At 43.0% G+C, this 18,358-nt stretch overlaps 1 protein-coding gene across 3 annotated transcripts in view; it reads left to right on the top strand.

Moving 5' to 3' along the window:
• Positions 1-150: 150 nt before the first annotated feature.
• Positions 151-18,358, top strand: part of kank4 (KN motif and ankyrin repeat domains 4) — a 73,231-nt gene continuing 55,023 nt past the window's right edge. The window contains exon 1 of one of the 3 annotated variants that reach the window (XM_069153153.1): positions 151-717. The gene's annotated coding sequence lies outside the window, so the exon portion shown is untranslated. Of the gene's footprint in view, positions 718-3,028; positions 3,534-18,358 lie in introns of those variants that run through there. The other 2 variants (XM_069153156.1, XM_069153152.1) reach the window with 2 other exon arrangements.

Below are 18,358 nucleotides of genomic sequence, written 5' to 3'. Positions count from 1 at the left end.
TAAAAAAAACACACAATAGGCCATATTAAGAAATGATTATAGCCTACCGAATGTAAAAAAAATACAGCATTTCACAATTATATTAATAATACGTTATTTTCGTTTGCATTATGTGGTATTTTAAGATGAATGCAACTTTGGTTTCATATTGCCAATATAAACATTTTTTTTAAGCAAGCTTTGAATACTTGGTACTTTCTAACTATGTTTTCGTTTGAGTTGGCTGTTTGTACACATCTCTTTTAGTCCTATTATGCGGTGTTGAAGAAGAAAAGTCAAACAGTGTACTACAGAAACCTAAGCAAGAACATAAGAACCACATATTATTGAAGTAAACAGGCACTTTACTTTTCACTGGCCCGTTCTGCTTTTATTTTGAAGGTGGTAAACGGAAGACTATTTTACACCCTCTAAAAATGATAACAGTCCTTTTTCCGCTGAACCCAACCTAAAGAAGTAGATATGAGTTTATTTTGTGTTTCACAACAGCTATCAATAATTGTACTTCAGGGAAACATTTCCGTACGTCAACAAAAGAGAGAAAACATCTCGTCATCGTAAACATGTTCCGGTCGTAAACAGTGTCCCCGTTCAAACGACAGGGGGCGACAGTGTCCAAGTAAATTGAGGCTGAACTGTCCAGCAGCACCATTCCCACCTTCATCAGAGCATCTCCTCATCTGACAGTCAGCAGACTATCCTTCCACGATTTTCACGGTAAGATACTATTGCCGTTTTCCCTGCTTTCTGCGCTAATTAATAAACATAAATCCGCTTCTATCGCTCGTCGCCAGAGCACCGCGTTTTAATCTCCCTTGCGGCTCCATTCGTCTCAGTTGCACTGTGTTGATTTTATTAGGGTTACTGAGTGTTGTTGCATGCGTGTTTTTTGTTGTTGTTTTTTTTTTTTACGATACGCAGCGCCTGGATGCAGCACATAAATAGGAAACGACAGGTGTGTCGTTTCATCCCTTTGCACGCAGGGTGTGGGGGCATTTGTCAATACGACGATATGTTTGCTTGACGATCCGCTGCTGCTGCTGCTGCAGAGTGGCTGCTTGGTCAGCAGCAGAGATGTATCGATGGACATGAGCTACTGTGCCTCAGCTTTCAGAAACCACTCAGGTTTGCTGGCTTGGTGATCAAGTGATGTTGCAGTAAAGAGGCTGACACAGGAGTGGATGGAAGTAGTTTAGGGGGTACAAGACTTCCTGTGGGACGAGATGACGATCGAGCCACTGCAATTACCATTCCCATCCTCAGTCTAATGCCTCAGCATATCACTTCAATCTCCGGCTCTGAGGTGGCTTTAAATCTCTTCACTGAGTGTACTTTCATACCTCTTTTAAATTGGGGTTCAATTTATCCTAAATCACATTTACGGTGTTTAATAATTGCTTAGGGAAATAGGTTTCATTACAGATGAAATAACCAGCTTGTGATTGATCCAGATTTAACAAGCGAGGGCTGGCGGGGAGGTGTTAGATATGCTCCCGCTCACATCCCATCTAAATCCTCACCAGCAGACGTATTAGCAGTTGGTTTCACTTCCCTCATCACCTCCTGATAACATCATTTTCTCGAGGGAAGGCAGAGTCTGTCACCCATGTCCTGAGCCATATACACAGTGCAATCCACACAAGGGGTATGATTGGCTGTAGCATTGCACGGTGAATGCAACAGCGTGGCCAGACACTGAAAGCGATCACTGGACAGATTTGGGCAGTGAAACGCTGGAGGAAATCTTCTTACTGTGCAAATTGTATTTCTGTAGTCTTTGGGAAAGTTTTTTTTTCCATTTTTAGAAGGCATAAAACCACAGACTCGAGGATATAGAAGAAGAAAAACATTCACTTTGTCAAATCTGGACAAACTGCACCAACATATATTGCCACCTGCTGGCCGATCCAGCAAGAATTTAACCCCTAACATGTGGTAGTAATGAGGACCCTTCTCTATGCCCTGAGCTTTATCAAGGCAGGCTTTGTCCCAGGAGGCACGGAGCTCTCACGGCCGCAGAGGTGGGTGGCGTGGAGGGCTCAGAGCCCGTGACACAAAACAACCCCCCCTCCGCCCTCCGAGCCTCCAACCTCCAAACCTCCTCCTCTCCCAGGAGGGGAACACTAGAGGGTAAAATGAAGGCATGTTGAGCGACAGGCAATGGTGCACTCCAAGAATGAGAGGCATGTACTGAAGTCGACTCTCAACAACAGACCCTCTGTACACGTATGCATGCAGTGAGTTTCCGCGCTTCTTTATCCGTGTCACACCAACTCCTACGTAAAGTATATAATCTACGCATATATTTTAGATTCAGTAGATTCAGAAAATAAGTTAACCGATGAATGCTTACTTGATTATCAGAGTAGGCCTGCGGTTGACATTTATTTGCTCTTGTGTTTTTACTGACTATTCGTGAAGACTACAAACTGTGAGAACAAAGCGAAACACCCTCACAGTGCTTGTTTTGCCCAGAAGTCAAAGATATTCAATTGGCAATAATTGTAAAAGGGAGAAAAGCAGCAAATCTACACATTTAAACAGCTGGAACAAGACCTGGGATGTTTGAGCATTTTTTTTTTTTTTTATCAAACCTTTAACCAACTAATTGTAGGAGCGCTACACGAGAGTGACTCTTTCCTTCTTTTGTTTCATTTGAAGGATTTATAGAGGCCTGGAGAGGTGACAATTTCCAGTATTTCACAAGCAATTAATCAGTACAGTTAATGTTTTTCCTCCTCTGATCCTTCCAAGCCTGAGGGCTTAGAACTGCTGTATTTATCAGCACATTTTTTTGCAGCACTAAAACTTAATAAGAACTCACTATAAGCACCAAATTCAACTCATCAGCGGTTGTTCAAGGCATGAAGACTGTCTTTGCGCTGCTTTCACGTCAGCTGGTTTATTTATTTTCACTCAAAGCCCTGGCAGACACGTCTCACAGGCTCTGCTCAGCTCAAATAATAGTTTCATGTGTCAGTGTGCCAGTAAAAGTGAGTTAATGAGATCCTTTGTGAGCACATGCGTGTGTGCATTATCTCGCGTGCATGGATTGCACGCGTCGTATCGAGTCAGATCTCGGGCTGCACATCGGATTTCTCCCCTCGCTCTCGATCTGCATACTTGAGAGCATCTGAGCGACTCCCATTTGATGCATGCAGAGGAGGTGGGTGTATCCAGCCCAGCCGCTCTGATGTTAGGAAGCGCTAACTCTCCCATCCTACTCAGTCTGCTCTCTACTCTCCCTGCTCTCCTGTTACAGCCAGTCTGTCTGCCCTCCAGCGTAGTACTCTCCTTTTCACTCGCCGCTATTCATCACCATCTAGGATATATTTACACAAACCCTCATAGGTAGACAGAGCACCATCCTGGACTGAAGAGTTTGGCTGATGGGTAGATAGGTAGACATATATTTATGTGCATTACCCTGGAAGGACGTAGGAAAGTGTGGCTCTGTAGCACTGCTGCTGGAACTGAAAGTTTCCTCCCCACTACATTTGTCGTCCCAGAGGATACCACACGCAGCTGCACAGGTAAGGGAAAGAAAGCTGCGGTCTGCACTTTAAAAAAAAAAAAAAAAAGTGCCTTTATTTGACTGTTTTGCGCTCATTCTACCTTCTCAGCTGTTTAATTAGTTCATTTCTTACGTGCCTTGTTTGCTATCCTCTGCTCTCTCGAGGAATCTTCTGGTCTGTTACAGGTTTAACATATGCATCCATGTGGTTTGATTTCTTTTTTCCTTTCACCCCGGGGCTCTATTTTTTTTGCATTTTTTTACCCTCTTGTCTCAGCCCTGTTCATTAGGGCCCGAGCACCGATGGTGCGAAAGCCCTATTGTTTTTCGTAAAATTATTCTCGTTTTGATTTCATTTTTTTGGTACAGAAATTAAAAAAAACAACAGCTGATATAGGATACCGGCTCTACTGTAAAGACTCTGGCTTTTTATCAGCTTTGTCTGTCTCTGCGTGCTGGTGTTGTGTTTTTGCCCTGAGCTCTGAGATCTTCAGCATCTGTGCGGTAATCAGATGATGCAAGCCGGGCATGCACATACATATTTGCGCACGTGTACAAAAATGCTAACAAATGAAATCTCTTCCTTTATCCTCGTGTTCCTCGCTCTCTTCCCGTCTCTGTCTGTTTGTCTTTCATGCCTCTCTATACCAGTTGATCCTTCCTGTGAGACGTTTCATTAGCGAGGCCAGGTTTCAGTAAAATTCCCTGCTGGCCTGACTAATGTCTTTCAGCTGGAGCCTGACAATGTGCACATGTGCACACGGTTACAATGCAGACACGCTGTAAAACGTATGTAGAGGATGGTGAGAAGGAGGGAAAGTGAAGACTGAGTGTTGTTTAGAGTGATCTTATATGCGACTACTGCTCGGTTGTCTCTTGAGTGCAGCATCTCTTGGCTTGGTTCGCTGTCCCTCCTTCTCTATCCAACCTCCTCGTCTCACTCCCTCTCTCTGCTCTCTTATGGTCTGCATGTATTCACAGTTAGTCACTGTTCTGCTTGCCTGCCACAGAGCATTGGCCATGGTTGGCTGGCTAACCGCAGCTACACAACATTAAAAAGGCAAAAGGTTCCTATTACGAGGGGCATGTTCACGGGCTTGCCACGTTGTGTGTGTTGTGTGCCGTGTGCCGCGTTTACTGACATTAAAAACTCTCCATCCATGCTCAGGTGAAAGGGCACATTGTTATTTACGCGCACACACATTGTCCTCCGAGACACGGCTGACCCGCATTCGCGTACAGTCCCTCGCCACGCGTGTGTTTATGTTTCTTATGTGTGTCAGTGTGATTTCCTTGGAGGTGCAGGGAGGTGAGTCATACCAGCTCGCTTGCTGGTGTCTGTCAGAGGCACTCAGTGTAACGATGCCATGATGTGTGATTTGCAAATTGACACTGTCTGATGAAACCGGGTTTCTGTGAAATGCCAACTTTTCAGGAAATGAAAACAAGCAGAACTGCCTTTTGGGGAGGGGGGGGGGGAGGCTTGTTACCCATGAATTTTTAAAGCTATCTAGTGTGATCTGACAAGGGTTTGTAATCCCAAATCTCACAGAATTTTTCCAACACAGACAGGGGTTTGTAATGTTTGGAGTAAAAATGCTAAAATTAGAAGAGAAGATTTGTATTTCACTGGCAGCAGTAACATGATAAACTTGCTGTGTCTGTGGGTTTATGTGTAAATGAGCTTTAATAGCTACTGTAGGATATTGTTAACTCAAAGCAGCAAAGAGAACAAATGGCAAATGTATTATAGTTAAAAGAAAAAAAAAAAAAAAGCACATTTATTTTTGTTTGCTTGTAGAATCCACAACAGGATTTTCACATATGATATACTTGCAGGCATGTTGGTCTACCGCTTTGGCCCATACTGACGGCATTGCCATGACATTTTGTTCAGATGTTCATGATCCCGAAAAGAGGAGGACTCCAAATGACCCCCGTGATCACGTGACTTTTTCCTCTTGTAAGAACATAAGGCTGACATTTGTGATTTCAAGTGAAATGTCATGACAACTGTTGGGTGGATTGATTTTAAAATTTAGTTTTATACATTGATGCCCCTTAAAAGGTCAACATAAATTGTATTTCTTTTATTTATGACTTTGATTCATGACAAATACCTACCAAACTGATGACACAACCCGGCATCAAGCATGTAATACACCCATCAGTCCACTAGAGGATACCGTGTCAGTGTCACGCTTCACTTCGCCAAGGCGTGAAACGCAAGGTGCCTGTTTGTGGATGGGTTTTGGAAAAGATCATGGTTTTGGTTCAAATCAATAATTGTAGATAAGTCACATAAGTTACTTAACATGCATCAAGTAAGTTAAATACATTACATTATATATATTTTACATTACTTAAAATAAATCCTTGTTGATGTTCACTTTTTCACGTATTCGAAACCTGTCGTCTGGGTAAAAGTCATGTGTTTTTTTAATTCAACCAGCCCAAACATCATCCCTATGCAGACTTTACCACTCTATACTTCATCACATGTCTTCTGTCACATGACCTCCCTTTTCAACCCCGGTCCTATATGCGTGTAGCTTTCACACCTAGGGGAGGCAAAACGTGACCCTGACACGGTGTCCTCTCGTGGACTGATGGGTGTATTACATGCTTCAGCATTATACTGACATCAGTCTCACTGGATTTCAGGACATTGTGTTAAGTGCTCATCAGTGCCTATTAGCATGCTGAAATGCTAAACTAAGCTGGTGAACATTACACTGATGCTATACGCAGGTGCTGTAGTTAGCGTTTAGCTCAAAGCGTCGCTGTTCAAATGACCTACAGTGGAAAAAAAACAAAGATGAACAATATATCTCCCTAAATTGCATGTGTTGTAAATTAGCTCAATTTGCTCCTGCAGTGGAAACCAGACCATTAGGGACCAAGCTTTCAGTAGAACTGTCCAGCAAAGGCTCAGCAGCTTAATGTGATGGAAAGTGTATTGAAGCACTGAAGCAGACGCACACATACACACACCCTGGGCCTATCCAGAATCTGTAGCCACTCCAGTGAGCATCTCAGGGTGGCTGCTCTTATATGGAGCTAAGAACAGAGCAAACGCTACCCCATGAATGCTCAACCCTCCCAAAGACTTTTGCTACAAGTTTGTGTGTGTGATTGTCACGATGAGGATTATTCCAGTTTATTCTTTTGAAGATAGCTGTCGGCAAAGAAACAACCCAACACAAACCACATGGCACGCGTCACGATGCCTTCACACAGACATTGTAGTGATGTGATGTATGTGTGTGTGTGTGTGTGTGTGTGTGTGTGGCATGGCTAAGGCAGTGTGTCAAGACCTGAGACGGGCAATAATGTGCATGGTGTGTGTGTGTGTGTGTGTGTGTGTGTGTGTGTGTGTGTGTGTGTGTGTGTGAAGTTGGCCGGTGCCAGTAGATGCCAGTCTGTGCTCTGTCTCGACTGGCTGAGCGCCTGGTGCTCCCATGTGGTTCGAATTCTCCAGACTTTCACATCCACTGACTTTTCCTAAGGCTTCACTGAACCTGTAAATGCTTTTCTTGGCCCACACAGCGTGAGTGTTGGTGTACAAATGTGCGTGCTTAGTTGATTGCTTAGCGGGATGAAGGTGTTCAGTTCTTCCTGAACCAAACAATCCACCACAGAGACAAAACAGGGCTTGAAAAAAAAAAATGGAATCTGTCAAGGTATGTTTAGTGAGTGTTAAAAGTTTAAAAAAAAAAAAACCCGCTTCTTTACAAGTACGCTTGAGGTTGAGCCATGCAGGGCATCATGACGATGGATGTTTTATTGTTTTATCTCCGCAGTATTCCTCGTTCTAAAAACATGTCGGTTTATTGAACAAGTGGCAGAGTTGGGGATAAGGAGCTTTAGGCCTTCTGAGCTTTGCTGTGGGAGGGAAAGGGACTCCCTAAACTCTGTCTATGTCAGTCAAAGAAGCCAAAAAAAAACCTCGCTGAGAACACACACAGATACAGTACATGAGAGCAGGAGTCAGAGCGCGCTCACACACACACCAGCTGAGCGAACTAACGCCGAGGGACACCACTACTAATCTCATTCTTTGTTGACACGCTAGTCCTCAGCTGTGCCATGCTTTCACAGCTCTCTCTCTCTCTCACCACGTTGCTATCCTGAAGCTGGAGGTGTATTCCTTCCTATCAGCCTCAGCAGAAGGTAAAGTTCACAGTGGGCCAGAGGTGTGTGTGTGTGTGTGTGTGTGTGTGTGTGTGTGTGTGTGTGTGTGTGTGTGGGTGGGTGGGTGTGGGTGTATACTTTGTGCCCACAGCACTTGCGATCTGCACACCACAGCATCCCACAGACGGCACAACTTTAAAAACAGTGGCACTTTGCAAGTTGAGATGCAGTTCTTACACGGTTTCTCAAGGGCAGGTAGACGTGAGAGGAGCGATTCATCCGGAAAACTGCTGTGGACAGATTAAGAACAAATTTATTCCTATCCATTTACTTCAGAAATGCCTGTAAAAAAAAGCAAAGACAGATCTGCGAGATGAAATGTAGAATATAAATTCACGAATCAGAAAAAATGGCTTCACTTTATTTACCTTTGACAAATGGAGAAGTTTGTAGACATCAGCACTTTGGCCCCAGACAATTCATGAGTTTGTTGTGGCTGGTTTTGATGCAGCCCAGTTTTGGATAGAAGCCAGCCGCTTTTGAAGTCATTGCCAAGGTAGGCAGATTTCTTTCTTTGCCCTGAAAGCACAATTTTTATTTAAAAGGAATGTCAGCTGCCTTAGATCTGCACACAGAGAAAAAAGTCTAACTACAGACTCTGAACTGATTTGATCCATTTGGGTTCATTCAGATCAGGGTTATTCAAATCTACATCTGATCACAGACATGACTTAATGGTCACGCACACTCATCACATGGAGTATCACATCTCTTAAAAAGACACTGTGAAGCTGCACAGATAAAGATTGAGTGATTAAAGCTCAATATTTCCACTTCTGATGCAACTGATTTCACACAAATTGCAATCTCTTTAATGCATTGATGAGTGAGGGGAAAAAAAGGTGCCTATTTTCGTGACCAAGACAATATGCCATAGAATCAGTGTACTGCAAAAAGCTGATGATTCATCCTGTCATCAAACCTTCATGTTTTGCTGTATTATGTGCTGCCACTTATCACATTAGTCCTGCAGAACATTTGGTTTTCCTTGTGTAATATCTTTACCTTCTTCTCCTTCTTTGACAACAACTAAATGAGATCTGAAAGGTTTTCCAACCTTTCTTTGAATTTAAAAGACAGTAACTGAACACCTTAAAATTAATGTAACTTAATATTATCTGAGATAAATAGCTATGGGAGTCAGTCCCAGTGTTTGAAAAACAATGGGTTATGCTTGCATAGATTTGGATTGTTACTGAGGTCAACAATGGCATGCGTGTCTTTGTGGAGTTTCCATGGTGGATGCGTGAGTGGGTGAGTTTAGCTGGACAAGGGTCACCGAGGTGGGCTGCAGTTCATCGCTAAGGGAGGCGGGGTGTGGAGGGGAGCTATGGAGATCAGAGGAACAATACTGGAAGACTTTCCCTTGTTCTTTGGTTTCAGGTCAGGTGGGGGACACCGGCCTGAAAAAACACACAGTACTGCTAACTTTATAAAGCAAGTTTTTCCAGTTACTACATACTGATCTTTGTGTATTACATTGTAATTGCTTGTATTGACATGTCCTCGTGAAAAAGTGTCAACAAAAAGGAAATAGAAGGATTAAAGTCATCACAAAAGTGTTGGCAGCAGACTCTTAGAGCTGTTGGATTTTCGCAGACATGATTTATACAGCCGGGTTTTCAGGTAAAATTTAAAGGTCTCTGCCAGAAATAACTCATAATAAGTAACACGGGCGGACGTTTCTCGAGGAGCAACACTGAGGAACAATGGCTTGGTCCATCCTTACATTGTTTCCCTACGTTATATCCCCACCACTGCTTCTTAATGGGTTCCCGGCATTGACGGGCAGGAAAAAACAGTCTATCGTGAGAGTGCTGAGGGGAACGTGGGACTTCCTTAATGGAACCTTCATCGTCAAATACTGTGTTTTAATTGGCTGGATGCAGGAGGCAGGAACTTCCTGTTCAAGTGTTGTTGGAAGTGACCGCTCCCTGCGAAAAGTTCAAGACCTGTTGAGTGTGTGCATGCATGTATGTGTTTGTGGTAGAGCCCTGTGTGTTCTATGCACACATTTTATGCTTATATGTACCAAAATCTTAAATTTAGATACAGTTTGAAGTTCTTTGAGGAGGGTTTTGTTTCTAATGTGCACGGCAAAGAATGTGAAATGGAGCAAATCCTGAAATACATTTCAGTCAGACCATCAGATGCCCTCTGCTGTACCCACGTGTGATGTATGTTATTCACGGCAACATCCTGAATTGAACTTTTATGCCGCTGCACAACATCTGCAATGCAGCGATTTATTTAAGCTGCTTTACTGCTTACTTTTTGGTCATTGATGCCACTATTAAAGCTGCTTCTTAGTATTTTTTTTGTCATAATGGCTCAAAAAAGTGGTGTTTGATGGATCGACCTCAATTATTAGCGCTTTCATGCACACTCCGCATCCAAAAGTCTGCTCCAGGTGAGCTTTGCTGACTGAATGGCAGAAAAATACACACATACACTCTGTGACTGTGGCTTACTGTTTGCACTCAATCCCACTGTTCCCGCTGACAGCACGAGTGGCGAGGAGAGATTGCGGGGTGAACCACAGCTATGCGAGAGTGTAGAGGACTGTGATTGTCACTGTGGCAGCTGCACAGCATTGAGCAATCTTTAGTCAAACTTCTACATCAAACCAGATCGTTTGCAAGTTTTGGATTGTTTAAAATGGGTCACAATAGAGTGAAGCTGTCTTTACCATAGATGAGTTAGAAGACTGTATTTTTTTTAAAATATGGTAGAAGTTTGAGACACTTCAAAGAGTTAAGGTGGGTATTTCTCAATTAACAAAAAATGAATCTGAATTTTTTTTTGGACAACTGATTTGTTGTTTTAAGTCATTTTTTTCTTCTGATTGGAAACCCGACGATACTACATCCCGCCCAACTGATAGCCGTAACCTGACTCCATCACAGGCCTGTCAATCAAACAGACACCCCAAAAATTTAGTTTTTTGAGATTTTTTTTTGTCTAAATAGAGACGGGATTATTTTCCGATGGACCGTCAGAAAATGAATAAGTAGGAGTGATTTTAGCTAACAACACCAAAATAACTCTCAGAAAAATTGGATCGACTTTGAATTTCATGAGAGAAGTTGAATGGGAGTCTACGGAGCCGGAGGCTTTTTGGAGCCGCCAACCTCTAGTGGCACTCGGTGGTATTGCAGCTTAAGTATTGCACATTGGCCTTATTTTTCAGACCCGGAAGCTACGAACACTTTTATGTACAGTCTATGCATGCGGCAGATAGTTGGTCGACAAGTGACCAATGGTAAGCATTTCTTCTTGAGTTCAAGAATATTTCGAAAAGAAAAAAACCCTCATACAAACAAAACATCTTTGCAAGCATAAGAAATCGGGGACAATCAACATCATCCATTTGCAGAACTGCAGTGGCAGCAGACCTGCGAGTCCTGTTGGCAAGAAGAGAAACGGCAGCAGCAGCATTGTGGAACTGCAGATGGAGACATGTCAGAGTGAGTGAGTGTGTGTGTGTAGTTTCTTTAGTGTGTGTGTGTGTGTGTGTGTGTGTGTGTGTGTGTGTGTGTGTTGTCACAAGCCAGATCCATGAGCTGCTTCACATCTAAAATCTCTTGTTCTTCCTCTCAGATTTATATTCAAGTGCGATTCACAAAAAAGTCGTTTGTGATTCTGCTGTTGCTGCATCTTCTGCTGTTTTCCTCCCTCGTACGTCTGCGGGTGTGTTTTTTGTTTTTGTTTTTTAATTTTTTTTATTAAAATTGTTTTCTTCTTGACTATCCCATCTGTTTTGTCACAGACGGTGTTGACTGGAAAATGCCAAAATGGTTTCACCCCTGTGTTTGTGGATGGGCATCTGAGAGAACCGAGCGATGGATTTTATGTCCGTCTTGTGCTCAAAATCCCCCAACGTCATTCTCAGGACGACTGCAACACGTGCTGTCTCTGCCTGACAACTCATTTTTCGAATGAAAGTTTTATGTCTCCCATCTGCAAGCCAAAGAGAAAATTAGCTTTATGGCTTTTTTTTCTCATCTCTTTCTCCCACATGCACACAGGCAACACACATATGCTCATCTCGGTCGTTTCCAGGGTAAATATTACTCTCCAAGAGACACATTTAAGATTGCAGAAGTTAAGGAGAGAGGCGGACATGAATCAGATTGAAAGGTAGAAAAAAGGGATGAAATGCAAGATAGAACATTTTGCTCCATAAAAATTTGCATTTGTGTGCACGTGCACAACAGTTGTTTGATGTTCCTCATTTTTCAAACTAACTGCGGTGAGATGGCTTGTACTAATGGGCTGCATGAAGCTCAGGAATGTAGGTAAACAGATGAATGCCTTGCTGCCGCATATAACTGTCTATGTGTTTGTGGATGCGTGTGAGAGTGAAAATCCCACCGCACACGTATGCAGTTTCACGAGAGACACACACACACATACACTGGTTTGTAAGCTACTGTGAGCTTCCAGAGGTGTGTGTGTTTGCTTGCACATGTTCATTGCTGTCTGAACCTTTCTCATGCGAGTTGCAGATTGTTTGGCTTCACTGGAGCTGCTGCCCGGCCGAGATTCAATGATCCCTGAACTCTGTCTGCTCCTCCACCTGCAAGTGTGTGTGTTTTTGCAGATTGGTATATTTCCATAAACCAAGTGTATCAATGATGTGTTCAATACAAACACGCCTGTGTGGACAGCTACAAAAAGGAATAAACTGTGTGCTTGCAGAGATTTAAAAAAAAATAATAATAATCACAGCCACATTAGCCCAGAATTAAGATTTGCTGGCAATTGGTAATAGGATCTAAATGTTAAAGAAGGGAGCAATTTCATTCAGTGACAGGCGGGCAGGATCGGGCAAACAAACACAGCAGACTTGGCAGGCAGAACATCCACAGCTGGCAGGCAACAGGTAGGAGGCAGGCAAAAAAAAAAAATCACTCCAAATCAAAAGAAACCTGCAACTACAGCAGCATTAGGCTAATTAAAAGATTCAGAAGTTCCCTCCTGATGTGTGCAGTTAACAATGTATACAACAAACAGGCTGACAAAGCTCTCCCTATCCAGAGAGATGCAAATTTGGACGACACACCTGGTGAGATCACTTACTATCCCCAAAACCATTAAACGCCCCTGACTTGGGAAACCACCGCAGCGACTCCAAAAACAGTCGGCAGTACGAGAAGAGGGAGCGAGGGAAGGCGCAGGTGTCACTGTGACACAATCAGGCTAGATTGCAGCACTTGAACTGTCACTCCCACCATGAATGACTCTAATCAGCGGGGCCGTATCATCAGGGAGGCCTCTTCTGACTGTCAATCAGGGACAAGTGTTTGAAGCCACGCTTAGTTTCTACAACCAGCTCCTTCAAATATCCCAGTAGTAAAACTGAATCCAAGTCATATCTTTGAATATATATATATATATATATATATATATATATATATATATATATATATTTAGCAGTAAACAAATTCAAGGAAAGGGATTCATTAAATTATGGAGAAAAATTGTGTGTTAAGGGTTGGCTGAAATGAGGGCTTATTTAATGGTTATTTATAAAGGCAGAGGTGCTGCATTTGACAAACAATTACAACATTAGTGGACTGTTGGGAAAGCAACTTATTCAAGTCAATCACGAGACAGAGTGGTGATCCGCAGCACCACAGTGAGAGTCAGTACACCTTCAGCTGTGGCAGCTCAGACACAAGTCTGCACCTGTGCAGCTAGAAAGATAACCAGAGGAGCGGCCTTTTCACAGCTCTCTCATTAACCACCATCAGACGTTGGTTCGAATGGTTAAATAGAATGATGTAGGATATAGTGGATCTCGACACATCCATAGCACCAACCAGCACTTAACATATCCACCACAGCTTCAGCCATCGCGGCCGGGCAGAGCAGCTGCAGCTTTGCTCACAGGAGGCGATTACATGCTGCTGCAGATTGCCCTTTTAAAATGAGCAATGAGCAGTAACTGCATCACGTAAAGTGTCACATCATGCGTTTCCTCGACTGGTAGCGTATCATAACTGAACCAACATGAGGGAACGCAAAAGTAGTCCAGACAAAAACTCCATTTCTACTCTGCAGATTACTTTCTCTATTTCTAATCAGCAACTCTGAAAATAGACCTGATGTATTTTTGATACATCAGAGTTTGATTCATTTTTCATGCCATGTCTCGAAGCGACATTTACAGAACATCAATTTTATAATGTGGTTGTGAAAAATAAATAATGAAATTCAATCATCACTTGACTAAATATACAAGAAACAGTGAGAAGATGTGCGTTTTTTGCACATTACTGCCCACCTTCTTCTGTCTTCCTCAATGCCCCTGCAGCCCCAGAAGTTGCTGACACTGTGCCATTATCTCCCTGTTCTCCCCGGTAACTAAAATCCACAGACAGCTCTCCATGTCAGCCAATCAGATAACAGATAGCCCCTGATTTCTGCTTTTCATCCTGCTGCTCGAAAGCATTTTTCTTGACAGATAGGATTCCTGCAAAGTGTTTACTGTATGCAGCATCTGAGAAACGGACATAATGAGAAAGATGACACGGGGGAAGAGGAAACAGATGGATGATGTTGTGCTTAAAGATGGAGAAACAAATGAAGGGGGGAGGGGGGGGTGAGAGAGAGTAAGGAAATAGATGAAGACAGGGATTGAATAGATGGAGGGAGGGAGGATGAGCAGAGGGAAACAGAAACCCTCTTTCAGCTCACCTCTCCCATGTCAGCTGTAAAGGAGGCAGAGAAGAGAGACGTTACAGGAATGAATGGAGGGGGGAGGTGGGGGGGGGGGGGTATGTCAGCACGGCATTCCAGAGGCCATGTTTTCCTCTGTTTCTCTTTCTGCCTGTATGTACGCCTCCCAATCAGATATTTCTATCAGTCAGCAGCGGGTTCCTGAAACACTGAGATATCTCTTTTTGCATCCGTAAAAATCCGATGCAGCGATAGAAGAAGGGAAGGAGGGAGACTGGGGAGAGAAAGGAGGAGAAGATGAGGAGGCAGCAGCAGTGGCGGTTGAAAGGGTAGCGAGCAGAATCTGCGTCTTTGATGTATTTGGCATCTTAACTAAGGGTTTGGCTGACACCAGTGCACCGACTCCATGTTGTGTATTTCACTGCACCGCGGTCGTATTTCCTCCGTGACATTAATGAAAGTCTCATCTGAGCCCAGACCAAGCCTCTGAGTGAATTAGTTTCCTGGCCGCTATGATCCCTGGTTGTACCGCACATTTGCAACGGACAGAGAAGACTTTCCTGTTCGAATTATCCCGTCGGCGAGAACGGCTTCATCCATAAGATGTAATAAATGTTTCAGGCTTTTATAGCGACGGCGCAGACGTACTGACAACTGTAAGTTTTATAGCTCATACGGATGCACAGACTTAAACAGGAGCAATAAGTGCACATCACGCACTCCACAGATATACGATCGGTGAGTAACTCCTGCTCGCAGCCTAAATGTGCAAAACTGGACCAACGATGTCAAGTATACTTTTTAAGTATCTTATTTTCATTGTTGTTACAGTAAGCACTTCAAGATTTTGTAGTGAAAACATTACTGCGCTTAGGCTTTGTAGCTTGTCTTGGCTTGAATATTTTTTTGTACGTTTGTTATGTTTTATTCACTTATGCCACAGAGCTTTTTGTTTTTTTCCTGAATCAACAACTAGTGGATGGATTGCTATGAAATGTTGGACAGACATTCATCATTCATCTCCTCGTGACTTCATGGATCCCCTGACATTTCTTTAAATGACATCACACTGTTCATATTTGTAAATTTGAGTATTGTCTCCAACAACTGGATTTATTGCCAGTTGTTGAGACATCCTTCTGACTTTTCATCTTGCATCGCAATCAAGTCAAAACTTTTGTCTATTGAAGATTTATGAACAAACAGCTGCAAAACGACAGACATTCACATCAGCCTCAACTGAACTTTGATGTAAGCTAAACGAAGACAGTGAATATAGTAAATATATCTGCAAAACCTAAGCACGTCAGTAATGATATTGTGAGCATCATGTGGAAATCATCATGACGCAACATTGGTTTGTGAGCTGACCTTATGGATGAATATCCATAAGGTGTAATAAATGTTTCAGGCTTTTATGGCGACGGCGCAGACGTGATTGAATTCAGTATTTTGGCTGTCGCCATCTCGCTATTTTGGAGCCAGAAGTGACCATATTTGGACGAGCTGGGGACGAGGAAGCGAAGGATCTGTCCGCCTTTTTAAAAAATTTGTTTTTTATGCAGTCTATGGTTAGCCTTTAGGTGAATGCACCGCTGTGTCTAAGTACAGCCTCACAGAGCTGCTAGCATGTCCGTACTGTTTCACTGTGCCCTCTGGGATATTTGTAACAACTTTTGTTGCGTTGCTTCTTAGTCCAGCACATTTGAAATCCAATAATGAGTGTGACATTAAAGAGATAACGTTCAGGTTTAATTTTAGTGTGTGGATAAAACTGCCTACAACTGTCAAAACTGTCTCGAACGTGAAGCTGCTAATCAGCTATTGTTCTCTTTAAATCCAGTAAGTGCATCGTCAAAATAATACAATCTCTACAGATGGCATCAAAAAAAATAGTTAGAAATACAAAACAAATGTCTGTTACCACCATCGGGCCTGAGTACATCCCAGTTTGTTCCTGCTGTGTGGCCGTGCCGTTCACCATGAGATAGCTAAAAATCAACACATGCTTCGCCAGCCCGCATCGTAGCACAAATACAAACCAATGGTGACCCACTGACGCTTTGTTTTTCTGTGTCATGATGCGAGGTGCTGTGCATTGTCTGCAGCTGACTAAGCCTCTTCAAATCTCTCAATGCAATGCGGCAGTTTGGCCTCAACCCAGAGCCCCAGATTTATCCCCAACCATTTCAGTTAGGACGTTCGTGCCAACTGTGGTTTAATGTGGAGAGAAATAGCCTGAGTAACAAACCCAATTTGTGACCAGGATGAAGCAGATGGGGAGTGTTTAGCATGTCTGCTCGGTCCAGTCGTGGCGTGTCTTTATCCGAGCGTATTGCTTGCCTTACATCAAAGGTGGCCATCTGTTTGTTTACCGTGAAAAGATGCAGGCTATCTAGACAACCCGTACCTCCCTATCTTTTATCAGATTTATGGTCAGCGTATATCTCCTGTATACGGCATCACTGTATATACAATATGTGTGTGTGTGTTTGCACTCATCTGTCTTCTTTATCAATGTTGAAAACGTGATTCTCTCCCTCATCCCCGCTCTTGAGTTCTAATACCGTGCAGACACACATACCTAAACACGCACATGCATATACAAATGGATGGAGAAAGGTCTGCTAAAAACGATCTCTTCCCGGCTCTTAGGTTATTTTTACCTTGAATGCTCGTAAGCTCGTGAGTCTTCCTTTTTTGCGTACCTCTGGCCCTCAGTGACTTCTCTCTCTTTCCCTCCCTCTTCCTATCCATCCTTTCATTAGGGCTGTGGGAGAGTGAAGCTGCAAGAGAAGAGATGAAAGACACCAGAGTGGGGTTTTCGTCATAGATACACATGCAGTTCTCCTAATGCAGTGTGTGTGTGTGTGTGTGTGTGTGTGTGTGTGTGTGTGTGTGTGTGTGTGTGTGTGTGTGTGTGTGTGTGTGTGTGTGTAGTGACCTGAATGCTCGCGTTCTGGTGTGTTTTTTCTTGCATTCTGCCCGTGTTTTAAAAAATTCACATGTTCCACTTTCTGATGAATTCATAACATGAAAAGATTAATGTGCTCCGGAGCTGTCTGAATCAGAAAAATGTTTTAGTGTGTCATTCATCCAATTCACAGCCAATTCTGTCTGTGTTTGTGTGTGTGTGTGTGTGTGTGTGTGTGTGTGTGCATTAAAAATAACCAGGGTAAGTCAGTTACCATGAAACCGTGACAGTGAATTAAAAATTTTACAGAGACTGTATGTGTGTGTGTGTGTGCGTGTGTGTTTTTGTTCATGTGTAGGCTGTTGCACGCACATAATTGGATGGCAGTAATGAATAGACATTGTGCATGTTGTGTTATTATGTGCTCACACCCTCGCAGACACAAACAAACACAGAAACGACATTATTTTGGTCGTCACTAACAAATATTTTCAGTGATCATCTCTTCATTTCTTTTTTCATCCGACAAACAATCCAAACTCCAAAAAAGATCAGCTTACACTGACGCGACACAAAGACAAGCTACACATTATAATATTTGGGAAGTTGAAACCATCAAATATTTGGCCTTTTTTTAAAATGACTTTATTGTTTCAGCACTACAAAACATTGTTCTCGTCTACAGTTAAACCGTCATCTAATTTAATGTAAAACAGCTAATCACTACAGCAGCTAAAAAATGGATTTACTGAAAAATGGAAATGCACTGCCACAATTGATTTGCCTTGTCAATGGGAAAATCCTGAGTGTGGCATCCTGAAATTGAATGAACTGTTGGTGGACTGGATGCGGTGCTGCTGAGTGGGGGGGCCCCGACCTCTCCGTGCCGAAGCCCGGTTGACTCTTGACATATAGCTTTGTGAGGTGTTTAACATGGTGGTGAATGGGAAGAGGATAAGCTGACAGGCAGAAAGAGCCCTCCTTTGATGGGATTAGCACAGTGGCAGACAGGGACTAGTGCTTTAGATTGATTAAAGTGTAATCCTGGTGGA

The sequence above is a fragment of the Embiotoca jacksoni genome, unplaced genomic scaffold (assembly GCF_022577435.1).
Source record: "Embiotoca jacksoni isolate LCO1_2020_lvr unplaced genomic scaffold, fEmbJac1.0.p SCAF_19, whole genome shotgun sequence".
NCBI lineage: Eukaryota > Metazoa > Chordata > Actinopteri > Embiotocidae > Embiotoca > Embiotoca jacksoni.
The sequence above is the reverse complement of the archived record's forward strand: the minus strand, read 5'-3'. Positions and strand labels throughout refer to the sequence as shown.